This window comes from Chlamydotis macqueenii, chromosome 3 (assembly GCF_036417535.1).
Source record: "Chlamydotis macqueenii isolate bChlMac1 chromosome 3, bChlMac1.mat, whole genome shotgun sequence".
Lineage (NCBI taxonomy): Eukaryota > Metazoa > Chordata > Aves > Otidiformes > Otididae > Chlamydotis > Chlamydotis macqueenii.
Window position 1 is genome coordinate 69755289 of NC_141558.1, and position 24489 is coordinate 69779777.

The window sequence follows — 24489 nt, forward strand, 5'->3', positions numbered from 1 at the left end:
TCCACCTACGTCTCTGGGGATGTGTGATTCACTCTGTGTGAATTAACTCCATAGCAATCCCATTCCCACTGCTGCAGACAACTGGTGCTGTACCCAAAACAATCAGTCATCCTTTATACTACTCTTCACAGAGGGAATTCAGCACTTGAGTTAGTTACTGTCACTGTGTGCTGTTACATTTCTTTTCATTCATGTTTTTACAATCACATGTATATTTGATCTGGGCCAGTGCCAGGGAGCCACCCAAGGGAAGGAGTACCTGTTAGGCAGCTGGGACCCCTTTGCCATCTTTGGTGGTCCTTTATGTCCAGGGGAAGGGAGGAAGGAGCACATCTCTATGTCACTTTAGGTTGCCACAATGAAATGCATAGGGGTCCTGTGTAGATACCACAGGTAAATAAGGGCTTGTTGCACTCCTTGAGAAATAAAACAAGCAGCTAACAGTTAGGGGTGACAACAGCTACTTCATGCTTTTTGTTGGCTCCTCTTCAGCATTTCACATGTTTTGCTGGGAGAAATAACCACTCTTGCCAACACTGTCCTTGTCAGGATAATTCTTGATGACAAGCCTGTCTGTCACCACTTTCCTCAGCTAGAGATAGTCCAGTCCCAGGTTGTCTCTACAGCTGAGAGGAGGTCTATTCCAGACACTCACCTAAGGCATACCTGCTAAAATTTGCAGACAGAAGAGCAGGACCCCACTGCACGTACACAGAGAACATAGTACATCTATAAGGCATTGCACGTACTGTGTGATGTTAAGTGTGCAGCACCCCAGGCTTGCTGGGCTCACTGCACACAAAATTAAGACACACTCTTGTTTGCATAGGGGTCAGGCTTTCCAAGAATCCTCCAAGTTGGAGGATGTAAGATTACTGGTAGAATATTTCAAAGCATCTAAGGTGGCTGACAGAGGCTTGACACTTCAGGAGCAAACAAACATACAAACCAGATGACATGACAGGAAAACCAGTGCAAGCTCAGAGAGTTCTAGTAGAAGTACAGACGTCCCAAATGCAAGGCCATGCTGTCCCTGGTAATTCACAGGACCTAGGGTTGTCGAGTAAGGTGGCCACTAGCATACAGCTTGTTTTATCTTACCTGGCTTAGTCCCTCCAGCAATGATGAAAATGATATCCATGAATGAAATTTTAATGAAATTTACATGAATGAATTTTTATGAAATTTTCCATTAGGCAAGGACAATGAATATTTTGTGAAACAGAATCTGGTTTGAGCAAGCCAAGTTACTTTGTATAAACAATTCACACCCTGCTAATGACTGTACCCTTGAAGAGAAACTGGGAGACTGATAAACATTCAGCCCTAGAAGATGCCGACAGCTGGATGATTGTCAAAGGAGCATGATGTCAACAAGAATATGCATGAGAAAGGGAGAACCAAGATAAGCAAAGAGTAACACAGCAGACATGGCCCTGAAAGAGCAGGATGATGCTGCAAATCTGCCAGAACAAAGAAACTTCAAGATAGGCTCAAGGAGAGCAGACCTGCTGAAGAGGCCCAAGTAGATAAGGAGGGATCTGGGGCATGAAGAGATTTGTGAAACTAAGGGGATGTACATCCTTGCAGGTGCATAACATTGATAAAAGTTGTGAACGGGCAGCAAAATCCCACTAATTAGTGTCCTCAAAGTGAACTCTCTCATTATAACATGAAACCCACACATCTAGTGCTAAATCACCCCCTCCTCAGATAAAGACTCCTACTTACCAAGCATGTGTAGCAAATTTAAAAAGTGTTGTATCTTTAAACTAACCTAAGAAAAGAACTAACCAATTGTAGTTAAGGAGGTGTGACCAAAAGGCAGAATTGTTATTCTGAATTGTTTAAATATGGAACACAACTGTAACCAGATGTGCTCGCTTTGTGGATTTACCACCTAGCACCCATCTCTGCACAGAAATTAAATAAATAGCTCTGCTCTGTATGTAAAATCAGTGTACTGCATACCAGGTAAAAGGATCTAGATTTGGGACAACAAAAATGTTGCCCGAACGATGCCCAATGAAAACTTCCCACTGGTTTCAGCCTTCCCCCAAAACCCATTTAAACAATCCTTTTGTAATGTCCATTGATCTAAGCTGCCATTGTCTCTCCCATCCCCTTCCCTTCAGAGCATAGGAAGTCCCATCCCCTGCTTAAATCAGCCTTGCCACCATTTATTCTTGTGAGCTGTGACACAGCCAGGAACCACCTCAGCTCTGCACAGAAACGCCCATGGATAAGTATTGGTGATATAGTGGTTGATACAGCAATTTTCATAGCAACGGTTCATACCCTGACAGGAGATGTACAGCCAGATTCCCCAACTCATCCTAGAGTGACGCCCATCTTCTGTTTAAATGTCTTCATCTCCTCCCTCTGGGAAGTGAAGTAGAAGAACTAATACGTTTGATTCTTCAATCAGGTCAAATTTGTTAAATACAATGCAGTGGATTTAAGAGGCTCACGAGAATGACTGACCTCCTGACAAGTGTGAGTTTATCAGACTCTCATTTGCAGTTGTCCTGCAGCTGGTGTGCAATCCACATGCACAGCATCTTGCCTGAGTGCATCTTACCTGAGTGCACCCCTCATGACCACTGCGCTTTCAACATTTCCTTTTTTCATGGATAATTTGGCCACATACAATAGCAAGATGCACACTGTGTCATGGAACATGATAGTCCATATTTCACCTATATTGTTTATTAAGCTCAGGATGTTACAAAGCAATGCTGACAATTTCTAAACTGGAAGCAGGGTGACATTTTCCACCCTGTATCAGATGGATGCTGCCCTTAGCAGCAGCTCATTTTTTGAACAAGGAGAAATGGCGATATCCTGGTGCCATGGCTGCAGCCCACAAAGAGCCCGATGGGACTTTTTAAAAATGGCATCGCAGATGTTTTACCAAGCTCCTGTTCCCCATCTGCTCCAAGTGACACCACCAGTTTTCCTTTTGAAAGGTCAATCCCGGCGTCGGCGGGAAGACGAATGCCGCTTTCACGTGCTTAGCTACAGCTGCGCCGTGCTTGGTTACGCTGGGATATGCACACAGCAGCCACAACAGGCCGGCTCCTCTTTATGGTAATCAGCCATCTGCCAGAAGGCAGCCCGGCAGAGCCAGCAGCAAGAGCAAGCGCAGCCGAGCCAAGGCAGCCTTGTGAAACAGTGGGAAATAAAGGTACGAGCTCTTGTCTGGCAGGAGGGGGCACAGCTTCATGCCATGCTCTCAATGTTAGCACCAGCTCTTTGAAGGTATGTCATCTACTGGGCTCATACAAATGCATCTGTCACGGTGATCATTCCGTGTGGGAAATAGAGATGCCGTTTTCTAAGTATGCCTTCATCATACTCTACATTATGAGAGACAGTAAACGCCTTGTGTTATATATAATCAAGTTTTGCAAAATAAGACATAGTCATACCTTCAGACCACATCACAGGATTTATTCTGATGCTAATTTGCCTTCTCATGTGAGATGTCCTAACTGTATCTGTATAAATGTACAATGTGTTGACAAAATAGTTGCACTCAGATAGCAATTTTTTAGATTCAACCTCTTTTTAGAAGCAGGAGGGTTTTTTTAAAAAAAAATTCACAGCAAAGGTTTAAGTTCAGCCTTAAAAAAAGGCTGAACAAAGATTGCTATATATATGTGGAATAAGTGCACTCTAAGCAATAGGTTCTGCTCACTGCAGGATATGCAATATGGTTAAGCTGTGGTATCATGGTTTATTATATTTTTATATAGTTCATATATTTAAAACAAAAGGAACAGAAATATAAAAGCAGCTCGAAGTGAATATTTAGGCATGAACTCCGTAAGACTCAGTACAAGGGAATTTTGGCTAAAAGAGATCACAGGGATAGGGCACAGAGGGAGTATCAGGCCTGGAGTAGTGCCTAGGCTAACAGTCACTGAGTGTTCCTGCAGGAGCCACCATCATCCAGCCCTTGCTGTCCCACTGGCTACAACGAGCTTCAGCTGCCCCATGGCCTCAGCACTGCTGGTGCTATCTCTGAGAAGGTAACCGCTTGACAGATTTCACATAACTTTTCTGAAGTTTTTCAAGAGTCTTTGCAGTTCAGCTGAAAAGTGAACAGGGAATGCCTAGAGGAAGCTCAGACACCTCGGCATATTTATTAATCTGTCACTGTGAACGCATCTCCTTTAGAGCACGCAGCTCCTTTCCAAACCAAGCCAGACAACAACTCCCAACACTGCACACTTTCTTTGGCTCTTCAAAACTGTTTTTCTCATCGATAACTTCTGAAATAATTTGTATATCTTAAAGGAGACATATATGTGGGCTTAAGGAGAAACAATAGTGAGGATGACTGGAAGAAGCCTAAGGAAACTCCAAAGATGCCAGTGTGAGGATCCTCACTTACTTCAATGAGAAGAAAATTAAAACCTTCCAAACTTAGGAAAATAAGACAATTTGCACATACCCATGTCTTTAGTGGGGACCTTGGTCAGAAGACAGCATAGAATTATGTCTCTGTTATTCTCATGACTTCTACTGTTGTACAGCGCTCAGTTGTGCTCAGGTTATTTCTCATGGGCGGAGACTGATGTGGAGCTTATCATGCAAAGAGTAGACTGCAAGATCTCAAGCCCAAGGATACCTACCCAGATGTTTCACAATGTTTCTACTTATGTGTTTGAGGGTATTGGTATAGCCTCCCACTGTCCTGGTTTTTTCTGAGATCCTGATAATTTTTCAGGTATTGCTATAGCGTAGATTTATATTCTTGTTTTATATTTTAGTATCTAAGGAGCAGAGAGATCAGATCCATGTCCACAGGGTTTTTTTTGGCACATAACTCCCTTCAAGGCAGAATGGAGGATTAAGGCTACTGTAAACTAAGAGTTATCAAGGCAGATTTGTCTAAACAAACTTCAAGAAACAAACCAACCCCAGCAGAAAACAATGTCCAATAATGTAGTCAACAATGTTTTTGTCTGTACATTTTCCCAGTTCTGGAACTGGTTGGGGATTTACTACCTCACTTTGGGAGATTGACTACACAGCTCAAATGAAGCAGTAATGGAGCATTAACAGAATTAGTACACCGAAAGTGCTTTGCAGGCTGGAGTTAGACATTTTCATCCAGGATGATGGGATCACTTTCCTACAGTAATTAGTGGAGCAGCTGACATTAACTCCATAAGTGACCTGGTTGTTGCCACCACTGTGAATAAAAATTAGATTAGCAGCCCCCCTACAGGTGTGGTGTGCAGTATCGAGGTTAAAGCACACAAAATGCTGTGCTGATTCAAAATGAACTGAACTACATCAAAAGGATTACATAGCATTTGGATCAGCTGCATGCAGCGAGGATTTGGGAGAGATCACATAGCCCCAGGGAAGGGAGGTGAAGTGTCGATACAACAAACAGCTCTGACTAAGTATGGAAATGTTTATTCCCAGTTCCTCATCACATTTCAGTGGTCATGGTTTGCATATATGTGTTGTGTTCAAAAGCAACAAATTAAAATAAATTTTAAAAAGATTGGCTTCAATAAATCAAAAACTAAAAACCTCCAATGTAGGAGGGGTTGCTGTAAAAACATACTTTGAGAGAACACCAGAAGAACTGCCATCTCTCACAATTATATTATGCATCTTGCAGTATTCGGTGGTTTGAAGTGATGACCTAAAAATTCCTATTTTACTCTAAAATATAAGTTTTTAGCCCTCATGATTGCAAAACAAAGCTTGAAAAAGTGACCCAAATGTATCCAAAGGACTTCTGAAACCCCCCCCCCAAAAAAAAAAAAAGAGCTCTAATCTCTTAAAAATAGTCTTGTGATTTCTGAGCTACTCTTTAGATGCTGTGGGGGCCTAGCAAAATTTATAATAACAATTAATTTTTTTTGGTTCTGTTGTTAGGCATAAGACTCAAAGCATAGTAGGAAAAAAAAAGATTAAGAAGTCAAGTACCATCTTCTAAAGCTGCATCCTCTAACTTTGCTCATGACTCCATCATGATCAAGTTAACTGAAAAAAAAAAAAAAGGAAGAATGAACCCAGGAAAACAATACATGCAATTTTAAAGCCAGGTTAGTGCTTCAGGCCAGCTGAGGGCATGAGCACAGGAACAGCTCAAGGGAGGGAGAACCTGTGTCATCCCAGCAGCAACACCTTAAGCCAGTGCTGCTGCTGAGCACAGGACAAAGCCCCTCGTAACTGGGAGAGGAATAAAAGATGGGTATACTGGGAAGCAAGACAACATGACAAGGAACAGAAGAAGGAAAACAGGCATCCAACTGGGAGAAAATAAACAGAAAGATTAATAGCAGTAAGGTAAAAAAAAAAAAAAACATTTGCCTGAGACCATCTTGGACAGAACCAGCCAGGGAACTCTCGCATAGCATAGGCTCCTGATTGTATAATTACAAGAATATATATTTACCATAATAGATTTTCCCTAAATTCTAAGTGTCTGTACAGAAGCCATAGCACTTCCAGTACACAGATCTCAAACTGTGTTTCTCTGAATTCAGATTTATCAGATGATTTCTGGGTAACTTTGGACATGCAAATGATGCATTACCATAGAGAAGAAAAGAATTTGCTGAGATTTTCTAATATCAGGAGAAAATGAGCAATGGGCCAGTTGTAGACTGAATTAAGCCAGTTTCATGGCTTACGTTCAAAATGTACAGATAAATTAACACAGTCATGGGAAATAAAGCTCTCCTCTCTGCCCTCATGCCATAGGATATAGTAAACAGCAATTTGTAAACATTCATGTGACTTCGTCCCACCTTACAAAATGGAAGAGAGGAAATAGCCTCAAGTTGCACCAGTGGAGATTTAGATTGGATATTAGGAAAAATTTATTCTCTGAAAGGGTTATCAAGTATTGGAACAGGCTGCCCAGGGAAGTGGTTGAGTCACCGTCCCTGGAGGTTATTTAAAAGATGTGTATATGTGGCACGTAGGGACATGGTTTAGTGGTGGACTTGGCAGTATTAGGCTTACGGTTGGATTTAATTATCTTAAAGGTCCTTTCTAACTAAATGATTCTGTGAAAATCAGATTGCTGTCAACAAACAAATTGTGACTTTTCTTCTTACCCCAAGACTTCTAAACTGCTGAAATATAACTATTGCACCTTCTGCATCTTCTGCTTTTCACCCAACATGTGTATGAAGTGTCCGCACCTACACATTAGGGTGCAAGCAGCAGCACTGTCACTGATGCGCTGCAGACAGCCACACTGTGCCGGTGTGCCACTCCTCTGGCCGGCCTGAAGTGGCTCCTGAAAAGGTGGGGTTTGCAATAACTATTAGCTGATTCCCAAATTAAGCAAAACCACCCACTTGCAACACACCAAAAGACCATCAGCATTATCATAGACTTCATTGATTGCTGGTGGAAATGCTGAGATCACAACAGCCCGCACACTGTGGTGCGACAGCAGGAGGCCAGGGAAGATGGGCACAATGACAGCCAACAGCGGCTCAAGTACTGCGTGCTTACCAATCAGGGTTAACCACTGGGAGCCCATCCCTGTAACTTTATAAAGCACAAGATATGTTGGACTGATGGAGTGCCATCTATGAGGATATATTCTAAGAGAGATGTTGTTTTGTCTTGAGTTTCTGGACAGCAATGTAGCAGAAGTGCAGTGAAGAGTGCACTTGAGTTACTACAGCTGTCCCTCCTTCCCCAGCCAGACCTATAAATGGCATTGTTTATAGTAGCCACGATCTCTACTGTTACCAGTGTACCTTTAAGATGAAAGAAGTGAAGCAAACACCTTAGGTCTGTAAGAAAAAGCCCTAGTAAATGTTTTGCTGCTCACTCGCAGCCAGTGCACCCTTTTAATTACTGAAAATTCTGTTTAAGCTTCATGCTTAATGCTAAGCAGACGGGCAATTTTTAGCTAAACCTGCCTGCCAGACAACAGATAATATTCTGACTTTCTTAATGAAAATAGCTGAAGCACAGCCAGGATTGTTCACAGCAATAGGTACCATATATGGAGATACTGCCTCACCCTACAGCAGTAAGATTCGGGTATATGCGTACTGAAAGAATGTATGCTTTTTTGTATTCATTAAGAGTTAACACTGCTGGCAACAACAAAAAGGCAAATAGCATTCCGTTGCATGGCTGTTGGCCACTGTGCACATTTTGTCACAGGAGGAAGTCAATGACAGTATTCTGCCACTGGTTCAGATCAGGGACGGAGACCCTTAGGTCTCATCTTCCAGTATGTGTTTTATTGCAAGACAAGACAAGCAGGACACATTAGGGAGTGCTGACTGTAAAATACCAGCTATCAGCATCTTGCAGTGCCCACGTTTGCTTGAGTGGAGATTTTGGGGCCCCTTGTAGGTTGCAGACAGGTTGACAGCATTATCAATGGTGTGGAAATGCTAACCAAGCTGGATCCCTTCCAGTTCCCTCTTTCTGTTTGTTTTTTGTTGTTTGTTTTTTTTTTTAAATACATGCAAAACTCACCCTTAAGCCTTTAGTCAGCGAGCGGTGGAAGGAAGAGACCAATTTAGTTCCTAGGTAACAGTGCTATTGAAATCAAGCCCAGTGCTGGGGTTGACCCATTTGGGAACTCCGGCGAGACGAGGAGTAATGAGCACAGCCAAGAAGCTGCTGGTACACGACGATGTCACCAGCTGTACACCCCCTCTTCTGGGCCTACGTCTTGCTGCTCGTTCACCAACAGGCAGGGTCTGCCTTAGGAGGCTTGAGGAACACAGTTACTCACTAAAGGCCAAATGCCAGGCTGGATATTAGTTACAGTTATTCTAGCTATGCCTTTCTCCCTAGATTCTGCCTCGTGTTATGTTTCCCCTGCTCTGCAGGATGAAAGACACCACCACCCCTCAAAACGAAAAGAATAAGAAAAAGTGAAGCCATAGTTCACTCTGCACAGCTTTTGACATTCTCTAGACCCATTATGTTGATGCAACTACCTTTAAAGGTAAAAAAAAAAAATCTTTAAAGAGGAAAGAAGACTGTCATACAGTCTCCAGGCAAAACCACTGCAAAATAACATGGATCTGAAATTCTTAAGCTCTGTGGTGGCTCCTAATGCTCCAGGAGCTAATAATCATCTGCTAATGCTTCTTCCTGTATTTACAGTGTCAGAAATTATGCGTTTCCCTGACATACTTTCTACAAAGTAAGCCATAGCTGTGATTGCCATGTATACCAGATATGACTGTAAATAAGCAAGAATGAAGGCTAAGAAACTCTAAGGAGACCAGAAACTGTATTAGTAAGAGATTCTCCACCATACATAAAGGATAAGACATTGAAGTGTGGGAAAGCAGGAGATTTGGGGTTGCTTCTACAAAAGCTGTCCTGAAGAAAAGTTGTCCACTTATTTCTTGGGAAGGAAGATCAGACACTTGTTGATATGGTGGCTGCACTATCGGTTGCTCATTAGCAACATCTTCCTCTAACACGAAGCACACACAGAATTATAGAATCATAGAATCATAGAATGGTTAGGGTGGGAAGGGACCTTCAAAGGTCATCTAGTCCAACCCCCCTGCAAGAAGCAGGGACATCCCTGACTAGATCAGGTTGCTCAGAGCCTCATCCAGCCTGGCCTTGAACGCTTCCAGGGTTGGGGCCTCCACCACCTTTCTGGGCAACCTGTTCCAGTGTTCTATAACTTGCATCGTAAAAAATTTTTTCCTAATTTCTAATCTAAATCTACCCCCCTCTATTTTAAAACCATTACCTCTCGTCCTATTGCAACAGGCCCTACTAAACAGCCTTTCCCCATCTTTCTTGTAGGCCCTCTTGAGGTACTGGAAGACCGCTATCAGGTCAAGACCATTCACTCTAAGGGCTGAAAAATAGCTGCTGAACCCCCTCAGTACTGTATCTCAGGAAACAAAAAGTCATCAGAAGAAATAATAGTTTTAAAATTAGTGATTATGATTATCATCCATAACCTGATACTAGTGTATAATATTGGCACCTTCAGATAAAATCACTGCTTGTATTGAGTTAAAACACCTCTGTTTAGTAATTTTAAGCTTAGCTGTTTCTGCACATGAAAAGTTGGCTAGAAACTGGTTTTCCTTTTGCACTATTTGACAACACAACCACTTGGAGGTAATTTTAAGTTGTGTTAATAGCATAGGGTTTTGTAGACTACCTGTCTACAAAGCCCGTAATGAAGAATTTGCTTCTGTGTTTAGACTTAACAGTTTTGTGGGTTTAAAATGTAACTTCTTTTAAGAAAACTACATGAGAAGTAAGACTGTAAGCCGACATGACTGTATAGAGCTGTATTGGAGGAAATTAGGAAAAGCCAAAATATAGTAGCTGTAAGTCTGATTCTGCAATCTTCAAGTACAGAACTGTTTCATTTCAATTTAAAATAGCAATATATAAAATGGGAACTGAAGGAGAGAATCATTATCATGAAGACAAACTAGAATATACCGGGAAAAAAAATAGCTTTTATATATAAAATGTTTTTGAGAATAGGCTTTTATGGTAAGTCAGAAATCCCTGTCTTAAGTGTCATTCAGTTGAATGCATTGATTTTTTTTTGCTTTGCCTTTCATGATTTCTATCTACTATTTACTGAAACAGATGGAGAAGATTGCAAGCTGATCTATAAAGACTCTCAGCTCAATGCCTCCCTCTTTCAGAGGCACAGGGAGATAAGAGCTTGCAGGAGAGTAGGAAAAACTTCCCAGACATCCAAGATGCATTAAGCGGGACATAACTTCATTCAAACCAACAGTATTCTCAGTAAGGGCATGAAGGTAATAGCAGATTTTTGGAGGCTGCGATCCTTTACACACATGGGTTGCTTTTTTGAGGCTTTTTTATCAGTACATGCAGAAGGAAGTATCTGCCCTGGAACACAATCCGTTCACATTATAAAGCCTTCTCTGCCATAGCTTTTTCCACCCCACCATAATAAGGCTCCAGCAGAAGCTGCACAGACATTTACTTACACATCCTCTTTCTCAGTAGCCACCCAGTACCTGCTTTAAAAGTAACCCAAGAATAATTAACCAACTCTCCTCTCACACTTTTGGGTAGGAAAAATCATCAAAAGGAGACATGAAAATGGCTTGCCACCTTTCTTCAGCCCCAGCCCTTGAAATCCATAGGCCTCTATACACACCAAACTGTGCAAGAGGGTCAGTCAGCTGATAAAAATCTGCTCAGCTGCACTGGAGGAGAGAGATTCTAAGCCAGTGTGCAGCAGCTGATGCTCTGGCAGGGCAGGGTAGATGACGGTAGTGGGGGAGTTTGGTTTCGTGTGTCATGCCACCTTGGATCATTAATACTTGTTGCATAAGGCAATCAGGAGAGGGAAAAATAAAAGTAGGGTACAGGTTTCCCAAATGCTCACTGTAAGGCCATATTTGAGAGGCTGGAAATTAGCTTCACATCAGTTCCTGCAATTTTCAGAAACTGTTAAGCATATCTCAATGCAATATTCCCGCACCACTCACGTGTTAATTTTTACATAATTCAGAGTAGGCAACCAGAATAATTGGCAATAAATTCACCTTAGGTAAAAATCTTCGTTATAAAATTTTGTATTGAAATTACAAGTCTAGGAATTTCAACTTTGTGAGCTTAAAGCTGCTGATACTCCTGGATCCATTAACCAAGATCTCTTAGCTGTCCCCAGGTCTTGTCCAATAAAGACAGAAAAAAGGCATTTTAAAGCAGTCCATCCTCTTCACCAGGACGCAATCTGCTGCTCTGGAATAAAAGGAAAGAAAAGTTAACACTGTTATGGAGCTGATGGGCACAGGGGAATTATAGAAATTGAACAAGACAGAGTTTAGGGTTGCATACAGAATAAAGCAAGAGTTCCCAATATGTGCACGCGTCTCCCTCACAGCTCAAAAGCCTTTGGATGAGGTGCACAGACACGCTTTTGAATTGCTAAATCCATATAATCATTTAGGCTATTTTCCTGCTGTGAAAGGATGGGTACGAGTGTCTAGACACTAAGAGGCCAAGTCTATTGATGCCGGCGGGGTCTATCCCCATGGAGCCGTCAGCTCTATAGAGCACTGCAGCTGCATGCTCCAGCTCTCCAGCTGTGCTGCACAGTATCAGACTGCCAATGCTCCTACCCAAAGCAAAACAGAGCTATAATATGATGATGAAAGCTACATTTTGGAGAGGAATCACCTCTTCAGGTACCCAGTATCATCCAGCAGATCTTCTCCAAAAGCCTCTCAGAAAGCATATTCAGAAATTTATGGATGAAAACCAAAAAGATTAAGTAACCTTTAATCATGTACCAGTTTGCATGTATGTGTAGGTACATATAAGGCGGGGGAGATTCTGCTTCTGAGCATTGTTGGGGGAGGGGAAACAATGTGCATGCTAAGTAAGCATCATTTCACTGAGAAGAGCTAGGGCTGGAGTACCTCTCTTTCCTCTCTCTTCTAGTCTGAATTAATGTAGTGGGGGAGGTGCGAGGAGTAGGTATGTTTGGCATCCTCTAGGTTGAGTCTTGCTAAGGAAGACTGCACAACCAGAATGGACTGACAAAGAGCAGGAAGAGGGGAACACACACACGGTGATGGCCTTCTTATATGGACACTGGGTATAGGGGATGAAGGATTCCAGACTAGGCATCCTGCAGGGCAAATTTCTGCTCCCTCTGTGTCCCCTCACCTTCCTCTGCAGAAGAGAAATGGTCAGTAATAAAGACAGGAACTGAACCTGATACCTCACCTGAGGACAAAGGGCATCCTTCCAAACTGTTGCTCCTGTGGAAGAGTAAAACAATGTCACTCGGACATGAGTCTACATTTGCGGGACCATCAAAAGGCAAACATTGAGGCAACTCTGTGATAACCCTGAAGGCTGTTTTCAGAGAAAGCCATTTAATGAGTTCATTATAGTTGCAAGTTGAAGATCACAAACATTTTATACCCAGCAAGAATGTTGTATTCAGTCAACTCAGCTTGCCTGAGGTGACAATGCTATGCACAAGATACATCCAAGAGTGGCTTCAGGAGAATATGGGAAAGTTGGTTGCATTTTCAAGAGTATTAGAAGGGAGTCCTGACGTTGAAGGCTTTAGTCAGTTCTTCATTGCTGTTTGTAGCATAAAGGAGTAAAGTCACATTTCTTAGGAGCTGTTTGCTCTTAAGAGTTTCAAGCCTCAAGGAAATTTAAAAAAATTTCTTTTTGACATATATTTGATAAAAACAACATGCAGCTGTAACTTCTAGCTAGTGTTTATAGGTGGTACACCTTCTATAATGAAAAGGAAAATTAGTTGCTATTAAGTCTGGATGTGCGGAGCTTGTTCATTATCATCATATTATTCATTATCGTCATTATTACTGAAGACATCTCCAATGCAATAAGAATTGTTGGAAAATCTGTAAACATCCTTAAATTCAGAACAACATGACATTGCCTGTTGAAACTTTTCTGACAAAATGAAAGTCTATTTCAACAGCATTTTGATAGCTGAGCGAGTGCCAGCCTACAGTGATTTTTCACGTCATTGAAAGAAATGGACAAAATTGGGAGTCAAAAGGAGGAGGGCTCAGCTTAGCCAAACTATATGGAGTGACTGTTTAATTTGGCTTCTGCTCAGGTAATGCTTTTTTAGTTAAATCAAACTGAATTGCAAGGCCAAAGAAAATTTGCATTTGATTTGCAGCTGAGAGAAAACTGAAACCATTGAAGAAGAATGCAAGGAGTCCATAGAGAAAAAATATAGGGAAAGCAATTAAACTCCTGCACTTGAGTAAATACTTGAAGATCATAGAATATTTGTAAGTACAATTCAGTTAGTGTTTATCAGATTTCAGGTCCCAAGAGCAAGCATTTGCTATTTTTCAAGGTCCTTATACTTGTGACTCAAAAAATCCTCCAATACAGAGCTCCAGCTGTTAGAGTTTATTGACTTCAAGTGAGTATAGAGACAAAGGTTTGAATGAAGTATGGCTGGTTTGTTTTAAAGGCTGGTATTATGAGCTATACAGTGTTTATTCAGCGCTACCATTACAATTGTTGAATCTGTCTCTACAGAAAAATGAGAAAATCTTTTCCACCATGAATATACATTAAGAAGCCTAAACTCTGATCACCATTGACTGGTGCCCACTTTCACCTGAGCTCTTGCACTGTGACCTGCATAAACCCTGTTCACACATCACCTGAGTGCTGATGGTCCGTATTGTACCTCTGCATGTGTAGGCACGGTGCATCGGTTTAACATAAAGGTGCTGGACTGCAGGTGACTTGCTTCAGCAGCTGTTGGCCAAATGTCCTACACTTTAAATGACAAAATATGACCCAAACTTGAGGAATCAGTGTTTTAAAGACCCATTCCTGTAATTTTCACTGATGGAGTGGAGAAGCCTATGCAACACTCATCTGCCAACAACTGAGGTTGGTGCTGCTGCATACAGCAGGAGCAGGGCTGCTCCAGTTCTTGCTGGTACTGCAATCAGCTGTGATACATCAGTATTACAAAGAAAACAAAGATTAGCTATTTCAGCCTATTCCTACCATTTTATACATAGTAAGATATTATTTACTGTGTAGCAGGTAATTCCCCTAAAGGACACCACGATTAAGTGGCAAATTAATTTGCTGCTTACATTCACTAGCTCTTCCAGCTGGCTTAATTCTCATCAGCCACCATAATTTATTAACAGTGAGGTGAGAAAAGACATGAATCAGCTTAATGTGCTATAAGTAGGGCATTGTCATGGCAACAAGATGCGGACTGTTTTCCACTGTTTATGTATGGTTTGTTTTGTACTCAACCTTAAGATACCGCTTGAAGCAACTAGAATTAGAAACATCTTTTTTTTCAACTTTTTTTTTTCACTTCAGTGTATTTTTAAAAAATTATCAAAATAAGCCCATGAAAGGCTCTCAAGTATCTCTCCTGGAAAATAACTAGCTATATGCTCTTCAATGAGTCTTCCTAGAAACAGAAGCCTTTACTCTCATCTCCCAATCATTTTCTCACATTGTCACACAACCAATTCCATGGATTAACTCCCAGTTTATACCAGTCTGAGATCAAAAACCAGACTTTCCCTGTTCCATGCTTTACATATGACCATAAGCTGGGGCAAGGAGGTAGGGAGAGGGAATTAAACAGTATTATAGAAAAAAGATACAAGTTAAGTACAATACATTATACTTAACAAAGGATATAATTGAAAAACAATTAAGGATGCTGCATTTTTACAGACTCATGATGGGGAAGTATAAAGTTAAAAATTAAATATTAATTGTAAAGTATTTTTGTTGCCTTCCCGGCTAAGCCTAAATCCCATGCACCTTTTGCATCAGCAATTAATGGTTTTCATAAAACCGGCTCTTCATTCAAAGTTCATTTTATTTACTACCCTGCTGCATAAAGGGAATGGTTGGAATGCTAACACAGCCCTTTGAAAAACAATTACCAATATTACTGTTTTGATTTCCTTTTTTCCCCATCAGCTCAGGAATCTGATATTAAATAGTTAATGAAAATCAAAACATCTCTAAGATTTGACAGGAAGAACACACAGAAAAATGAAATCTCTTTCATGAAAATTTTTGCAAGCTTAAAACATTTCTTTGTTCTGAGTAAGGACAAAAAAAAACCCTTGAAAAATTCCAAGAATTATTCCCCCTTTCTCCATCCAGTACTCATTAATTTTTTTTCTAATATGTCTGGGTTTATATTACCCTAGGTATTTGTTTGCATAATATGTAGGGCAACAGGCAGCTGGGCTGTACCATAACATAAAATAAAATTGTTCTTATTTAGCAACCTTAGAAAAAATAATAAACAATATAATTTTGAACTCAAAACTTCTGAGACAAGCTACAGTTGCAAATGTTCAATTGAGCACTACTGAATGATACCTGCTGAGGTCAACTGTAGAAGTTAATTAAGAAATGAAAGCTCTGGACAGCCTTACCTAGAGGTTCAATGGATTCGTTCAATCAATGTTGCTAATGGCCCCAAATATACAAGAGTTGATCGCTGTTAATTAAAAATGCTTACGGAGGCCAAGTCGGGGGAATGCCAGTCTTGTCTTCAACCATTCTTTACCCCATGTCAAGTTCAGCCAGAAGTGGGTCTGAGCTGCAAAGTTTGGCTGGGGGCCTGAATCTAATATGACACATAACAAGCAGGTATGCCAAAACATTTGGTGGGTAGCATGGACAGAGGCGTGTGCTGTGTACAGCAAGCTGGCAGCGTGCTTTACCTGGAGGTGCCGTATGACTGAATACGTTCCTGCAGCATTCAGGGGCCTTGTTATGTACCAGCTCTCCAGTGCAAACAGTATTGTTAGACATACAGGGCAAAAGACAAAGCCATCCCCCAAATCCAACAGTTAAAAAGGGGAAAGCGTACTGGATCGTCACTGCATGTCCCAATGTGTACGTCCAGGGATCGCTACATGAAGCATCCTGGGTGCTCCTTCCACAGACTGAATGCATTTTTCAGTGAGCTTCAGCTGTAAGATGGTAGAACAAGCATTACTGGGGAAAAATTGAATAATCTGGACCATGACTGCCCTTGGCTAACATATCACTTGGTGCCATCAGTGTCAAGTATTTACTCCCAGGTATTTATCCAGTGGAAAGTAATTTGTGACCAGTACACTTCACAAAAGCTAGGAAGTCACTGAGGAACAGCGGTGAATTTTCACGACTGCTGGTCTGGGCAGCTGAGCCAGCCCCATGAGCTGCTCTGTCCCTCACAACTAGCACCTTTCAGCAATAATGAATGAGCTGTCAGATATCCAGCTGCTTATATGACATGGTCCAGTCCTTCCCTAGATACTTTTTCATTGCTCAAGCTACGCTCTTCAAGGTGTCTAATGGACAGATCACATTTCAGCTGTCCTCTTCTTGCACAGAAGGCGATTATAGTTAACTTGGAAGGGAAAGGATATTTTCAAAACTGGCTTGCGATCTTTTTTCCTTCCTTATGTGTAAGATGACAGTCTGAAATGTTTCCCCCTCCCTAGTATTTTTGACTGCTCAGAGCCACAGTCATGTCCATTGTGTTGGTGAGATCCTGGCTGAGTGGGTGGGAATGCTCACCCCTTACAAGAGACTTCTCCCACTCATGCAGCGAATACTTTTTGATGTTAGAGAAGTGTTAACAACATCACAAAGATATATATATATATAAATTTATTTTTTTTTGCCAGTGTTACAGTGTATGGGTACTGTGTCCCAGGTTGCTACAGGTCCTGGGCTATGGAAGGTAGCTGGTGTGATTCCTTTGTGCTCGTCGTGACTACAGGTAAGTGCACTGAATGAGATTATCTCTGCCCTTATGCAATTAGCTGATGCTTTCCTCACACTGAAAACAAAGGATATACAGCCTCACCCTTTCCAAAGCCAGCCCTCCTCTGTTAAAAATGAATATACATTTCAATACCAAATCCTTTTTTCCAGCTTTCAGTTTATGCCTATAGGAAGTAATAAGCAAAAATGTATTACATATTTGTTGTTTGGCCCTAAATCCCTCTTTTCACCTCCCTGTGATTCTTGTTACTTAAAGGTACCGATGCAAGAGTCCACCAGGGAAACAAGAGTTTGGAAAACGCTTAATTATTTGCCTTAGTTTTGAGTGTGTTATTTAAAACCAAATTTCCATCTTAATTAGAAGCATTGCTGGTATCACACATCTCTGCCCAGTCCTGAAAAAAATGCCAGGAGAAGACAGAAAAAAAACCCCAGGATAGAGCTTATGGTTCCCAAGATGAGGGAGGCAGAAGGAGGTATCTGGGCTTAGTTTGTCTATGTTATTTGTGATGTAGCATTTAAAACAAACCCTGGGAAACAGCAGTCTGAGCAGCTATTTGCAGGAACAGCTAGAGGAACCACCATCCCAATCCCATAGAAAGCAAATAGGAGGCAAGGACCTTCTGAATGTTCTGAATGTACTGTAGCAATCCGTGCCTCAGGGAAAAGGCTTCACCAAAAGGTCTGGAGGTAGAAGTCTTTTATTCAGCCCCATGGGATTTCGAATTCCTCACCTTCCTGCAATACCTAAATACTAGTCAGGAAATACTACTTTTGTTGGCAAAGATTTGTTTAATGAGATTACTTTAAAATGAGGTGATTAAATCTGCTGTGTGGAGCCTGTGGAGATCCTTGCTCACTGGGAAGTTTTGGCTTCAAAGCAGAGGCTCTGAAGACTGTGTTGAGTAGCCAGCTCTTCATCAGCAGGAAGGAATGTCTCTGATTTTGCTTTCCACTAATGACACTGGATGTAGCACCAGACAACTGAAAAATAATTACAATACAGAAGATGAAGAATACATCTCCTCAAACAGCATTCATTCCACATAATTTAAAAGACAACAAATCAGTAAAAGCAGGCACTATTTTGCACAACCTGTTGCAAAATTCTGCAAGAAGTTTAATGTGTTTAGGACTACTGTGGGGTACTGAAGGACTTAGTAAGTAATACTTCTAAAAGATCTAAAAGGACTGCCACTAATGGCAGATGCAAAGAAAACCCCAAGAGGGTTTGCAGAAGTTGCCATGTTAATCACTGTGCTTTGCTACAAAAATATAATCTGATGTGTGAAGAAACATTCTTCCTGGTAGTGCTATACAGAACTGTTAACTGTATTTGAGGAAGAAACATGATGTATCCCATTGAAGCATCTTGCAGTCACCATGTTAGAAGAAGTGTCACTCATAAGGTCAGCCCTTTAAGAGCTGTGGTATGAGAAACATGACCTAACAGTTAATTTCTGTACAGAGGAGCATACATATCAGACCTGGGGTTAAGTTTCCCAGTATCCACCAAGATACCTCTTCACACTACGACAAATTTACTGATTAAAATAAGGCAACAAGCATGGCTGACAGGGAAGATGAATAATTTTGTTAAGTTCACAAGAAAAATAAGATTGATTTAGGCAATTTTATTAAGTTTCATAAAATATATGTAGAACTTCATGTGCCAATAGTACTTCTCACAAGATGGCAAGGACTGGCAAGACCAGAGGTCTCTTGTGATGCTAGCACCACTCTGATTTGCAGTTTGTGCCTATTTCCTCAGGGATCAATAAAGATCTGAAGAAGACTAAGTTCAGTAGAGTTGCTTTCTTAGCTTCCCTCTTAATGCTTTCTGAGATAATAATCAGGGAAAGAAGAGTAGAAAAGCCTTGTTCCTATCCTAGACAATGTCTCAAGCCTTGAAAGGCACCTCTGTTCTCCAGCACATCCAACCCCTGCCCCTAGCCAAGAGAGGAAGAAAAACCAGGGCTGGAGCAGAAAGAGCAGTGGTTCTTCGGAGAGTGTCCAGCCACTGGTCAGTCCTATCGGGCAGAACCCCGCCTCTGTTCCTTCTTTATCTGAGCCTGACCAAACAACTGTCTGGGTCTCTATCCACCACGCCCTTGCTCAGGGCATCACTGGGAGCCTCCACACACAGGAAAAGCCATGGGAGAGCTACTGGTTCCCTGCTTTGGGGAAAGTGGCACCTGGGGAAGCATCTTGTGGCTATTCTGTGTGTGCAAGCGGTACCGTCCCGCAGAAATTTGGGGGCGGTCAGTGTCCAAGAAGAAACAGGGTGGTTAGAAAGCTCTTTGCAGCCCGAGGGGCCTGTGGATGGGCCATGGCCCTGGGCCTGAGCCCCCGGCCCTGGCAGGACAGGGCTGCGGTCCAGCAGCGCCAGAATTTAAAAATTAAAGTTTGCCATCTAGCGGTAGGCCTCGGGCTTTTGGGCTCAACCACCCACCTCCCCAGTTTTTAGGTGATCAGTTTATGATTTCTGACACATATATTCGTTTCTGTTAGTTGACACTTCCCGCCGTCAGGTCTGTAGAAGTCAGGAGAGGAGGACTTCAAACCTCGGCACGCTGCCTGCCGCGGCCGGGTCCATGGTCACAGCTCTGGGGCCTGGCCAGTGGCACAGCTCCCTTGGTTGTCACGTGGTGCCATGGAGATGGTTCTGTATAGTATTAAATATTGAACTATTTAAAAAGAGGAAAAAAAAAACCCACAAGAAAAACTTTCCAAAATTTCACTGTGATAAAAAAAATGAAGCAACGAAATGCAATCATTTTCCTCCATGTTTTTCTCTTGCCTGGGACATTGGTGATTCTCAGGGGACTGTCTCCTTTCTTTCTTTCTTTAAGTATTTATTTCCCCTTGACACTGAGGCGTGTCTGCGAGTAAGACACTGGCACTGCATTTGAGTGGTGCTCCTCTGCTTCAAAGCTGCCAGGAGCCAGGGCATCTGCAGACACACATGTCCTCTTTGTGAGAGTCCCTGCGAGCTTCCTCTGAGCAGTGCACATTGCCCATATGGGATCCTATGTGCCTACAAGATCCGTATGGAGACCTCCCCTGGCATCCCCAGTCATCTGTTTCCGTGTGAGGCAGCAGGAGTATGGGCAGTGTTTTCTGAAGGGAAGAAGAGGTCAAGGATCCTTCACAGAAGAAGCCAGCAAAGAATGGTTGTGGCTGAGGAAAGTACCTGGAAAGGGGTGAAGGGGAAGGTCTGGAAGGTGATGGGCAGCGTGATCTACTTGGGTGCCCAGATTGTAATTAAGGAGCTGCAGGCATCCAGCCTGATGCCTGCACAATCTCTCCTCTTCTACACACAACACTTCCATTAACAGAACTCCAGGTGGGATTAGCAATTTTTGCAGCATAATCACATTGTTGAGTCATATTTAATTTATGAACCACTATACATACAAGATCATTTTCTCATAGTGATGCTGAGCTGATTATTTCCTATTTCGTATTTATGCATTTGATATCTCCCTCTGCAGTGTAGTGCTTCATACTTGTCATTAGTGAACTTCATCTGAGATCATCTCTTCAACTTATCATTTTGTATTCTGATCCTGCCTGCCAGACTGAGCAAATTTCATAAGTGTACTCTATATTTATCCTCCAAATCACTAATAAAAATATTGACTAAAATCAGTCCTGAAGATCTCTGCACATCTGCTCAGAATACTCTCTTGAAATTTACTTCCAGTTTGACATTGAGTCATTGGCAATAATTCTTTGAGAGTTTTTTCATCTGTTTGTATACACACTGATAATTACAATTTTGCATAAATATATTTCGCTAGCTTGTAAGTAAGAATTCAGGTTACTTGTGCCAACAGTCATTTTAAATATATTGTCTATTATTTCTTCCAATCATCAGTATTTAGAATAGATATATTTATGTTCTACTACAAAACTGTGTCAATGCAGCTGTGTCAGAAAGGAGCAATTTTTACCCCCTCCTTCAAATGTATTAATTTCATTAAATGAGAATTAAGTCTCTTTCTTTAATGTAGGAACTGATCAGGAACAAGCCACTCAATTTATGTTAAATGTCCGGGGGTGGGGGGGGAGCCCTGTACCTTTGCGTTTGTGTGCAGTATCAGCAGAACAAAAATATTTGCTGGTGATGTAGATACTCCTTAATATAGCACATAGGACAGAAATGATGCAAGCACCTATTAATCCCAAGATAGAATTCCTGGTAAAAAGTGAAAAAAAGAAAAGGACTTAATAACCATAACTGTGTCAGTTTTACTGCTAGCATGTAATTAGATCAGAAGAAGAGGATTTCAAAATGTCCAGAGCATAACTGCTTCCTGCTATTTAGGTGATATGTTTCTGATTCAGAAGCTGCAGTTCATCTTAAATCTTTATGTGTAAGAACCTCTTTGGGGCCTTCATCCCCAGAATGGGAGCTGGAGGATGCTCCTTCCCAGCCTCCAGATTTTGTAGTTTGCAGAGGAAAAGTATTTATCCCAAACAAACAAAAAACCCCACATGCTTATAAAAGGGCTTGGTTTTTCCCTGCGTGAGACCTCTCACATGTAACATTTCTGTTTCTGGCACAGGCTGGAGGATTTTAGGGATGCCATCGATCTGGAATGTAGCATCCGCATGCCAGCCCTCTCAGACAGGTGCTTGGGAAGAGGCCAGGAAAAAAGTTGTCCATAGTCCCACTATGGAAACAAAGAAATTGGTCAACAACCTCTTCCCATAAAAACCTGCACTAAAGGGAAGGCAATCAAGGAGCCAATCTGGAAAACAGCTTGAGAGACAGGGCCAGCAAAGCCCGGCTTGTGCCACGAGCAATGAGGAAACAGAACAGATTTGGGTACGTTCTGGAACAGCCCTGCTGGGTTTGGGGTGGGGGTGGATGGTCACATTGCCCTCCTCCTCTTTTTAAGTTTCCTGCTGCTTTTTCTGCCGAAGCCATCCCACTAAAAGCAGGAGTAAGTGTCATTTTGTGGGTGTCTGCAATACAATAAAAGTGGCCCAAATGCAATACCCCATGAAATGCATAACTGCAGACAGAGATGAATCAGGCCACCACCGAGTCAGCTCTCACATATCACCAGTGTAGGTGTTATTATGACTGTAACAGCCTTCAAAAGAATAAATCGCACAAAAGCCAGGCTGGCAGCATTTCCCGGTAGCAGCAGTTTAGGCAGTGCTGCCTGGATCACCTTCTCACATTACAGTCACCATTCTTTGAAGGAGCTTTGCCTGTAAACTCCTCCCAACTCTGTGTTAAATCCTGAAGATGACATGAGCATCAACTAGGCACAAGAGCGACTCAGAAGAAGAAATATTGCCCTTGGTGGGAAGTCAAGAGAGCGCATTTTTCCCTGCCTTCCCCGGCACACGTTGCCCTACCCACTAGATGTCCCTGCCAGCCAGGAAAACTGCACACCCCAGCCAGGGCTGCGTTTGCTTCGTGCCATTTGGCTTTCGCTGAAAACATCAGAAACAAACATCAACCCAGGAAACATGTCTGAAATAACTCTTTCTTCTTCTTCTTTTTTTTTTTTTCTTAAAAAAAAACACCCTTCCTTTTTGAAGCGGCTCCAAATTAATGCACAATGCAGAAAATGGAAAAGGTAGCTCTCTGTTTTGCTGTACAGGATAATGGGAAGGTTTGGGCCCAAAGGAGAATAGTTTCCCCTTCCAGGTAGAGCTCAGGCAATGGGCTGCTCTGGCCAAGTACCAGCAGCTCCATCCCTCCAACCTTACCTCTGAATTTGTAAGAGCCAGACAAATTATACCATAACCACTTACCTCTATTTACTTGTTTTTAAAAATAGATGCTATTTGAATTTGTCTCCACCATGGAGCTGCAAGGTTAAATGAAGGGTGATGATGCTCCTTTTGCTTCCCAGTTAAAAATATGACAAAAAAAAATTTAAAATCAGATTACTATCAATGTGTGGATGTTCAAGTCTCACCAAAAAATGCCTACTTTGTGGGTAAATAGAGCTAAGTGGATGCAGGTTTTTATAACTGCAGCACGGAGTATGCATAACACACATGTTCAGTGGCTGCCTCTGTAAAGAACAGACCTTTTTGCCCAGCTAAGATTTGCTCCACTAATCCCTGGAGAGTTTCCAGAGGTCAGCAGAGAATCATGGAGGAAAGTGAAGACATTAAAGGAAGCACATACTTGCAGATGTGGCAGCTTCTGCCAGCCTCAGAAGAGGGGGAGGAAGCAGGAGGTAAAAACTTGCAGATATGCTGGGAATTTTTTTGTTCTTAAAAATGTTTTGTCTCTTTGTATTACTGAACTGAGGGAGAGAGAGAGAAAAAAAAAAAAAAAAGGCCTGTTTGCTTTATAAGCTGGAGAAACCCATCCCACATTTCTGTACTTCTCCTTCCTAATCTGTCGAACAAGGGCAACAGCATTTCCCTACCTCGTGTTGATGCTCGCTTATGAACAGCCCAAGATCCTCAGAAAGGAGAAGGGAAAGCATGCAGCAGAACCAGGTTTTCTGAAGCCGTCGCCCATGACGATTTCTATATCAGAAGTCTCGTCTGAAGGCTCTGCATTTTGGAGCCATCAATGGAGATCGCAGCTTATTGTGTCGTGCACTGTACAAATACACAGCGAGAGATGATCCCTGTCACAAAGGACTTAGTCTCCAAACAGAAATGACGGAAGAAAATAGGGGGAGGGATTAGAAATGAGTTGACTAGCTCAGGGCTGCACAGTTTGGTGAGGACGCCAGAGGCAGAAGCCTGGTATTCTGATTTCCAGCCCAGCAATCTGCTCTTTCTCACGGACAACCACCTTTTGCTGTTCTTATGCTTACGGGGTGTTAACGGCACTAAAGATAATTATATATGACCTGATATTTTTAACCAGTGTGAGCTTTACCTATGGGCACAGACCCATCTGAACTCGGTAGCCCTGGGGACTGTCCCCCTCTCCTGGCCCTAGGACAGTTTGGAGGGCGCTCAGCTGGTGACTGTAAAGTGACCTTCACAGCAGAAATGTGATACAAGCAAAGGGAAAGGAGGAGGGCTCAACTCTTGTGAAATCTGGCTGTTGAAACACCTTCATGTCTTGCAACACAAAGTCAAAAACCTCTTTGTCTTAAAGATTTAAGAATAGACATAGGAAGAACTGTATTTATCTCATGTTAATCACCTAGGCAACTGGGAAAGCAGAAGTGAGCTTCAGTTTCTAGTGGGTTTTATAATCTGCCAGTTCAT

The 24489-nt window shown here is 42.0% G+C and overlaps 1 long non-coding RNA gene across 1 annotated transcript; it reads right to left on the minus strand.

The window, feature by feature from the left end:
* Window positions 1-11657: 11657 nt before the first annotated feature.
* LOC147601286 (uncharacterized) lies at window positions 11658-23801 on the minus strand. Its single transcript, XR_015258048.1, has 3 exons — window positions 23688-23801; window positions 18086-18264; window positions 11658-11733 (listed from the first exon to the last, which is right to left on the minus strand). It is a non-coding gene; the product is annotated as an uncharacterized LOC147601286 (long non-coding RNA).
* Window positions 23802-24489: the final 688 nt, after the last annotated feature.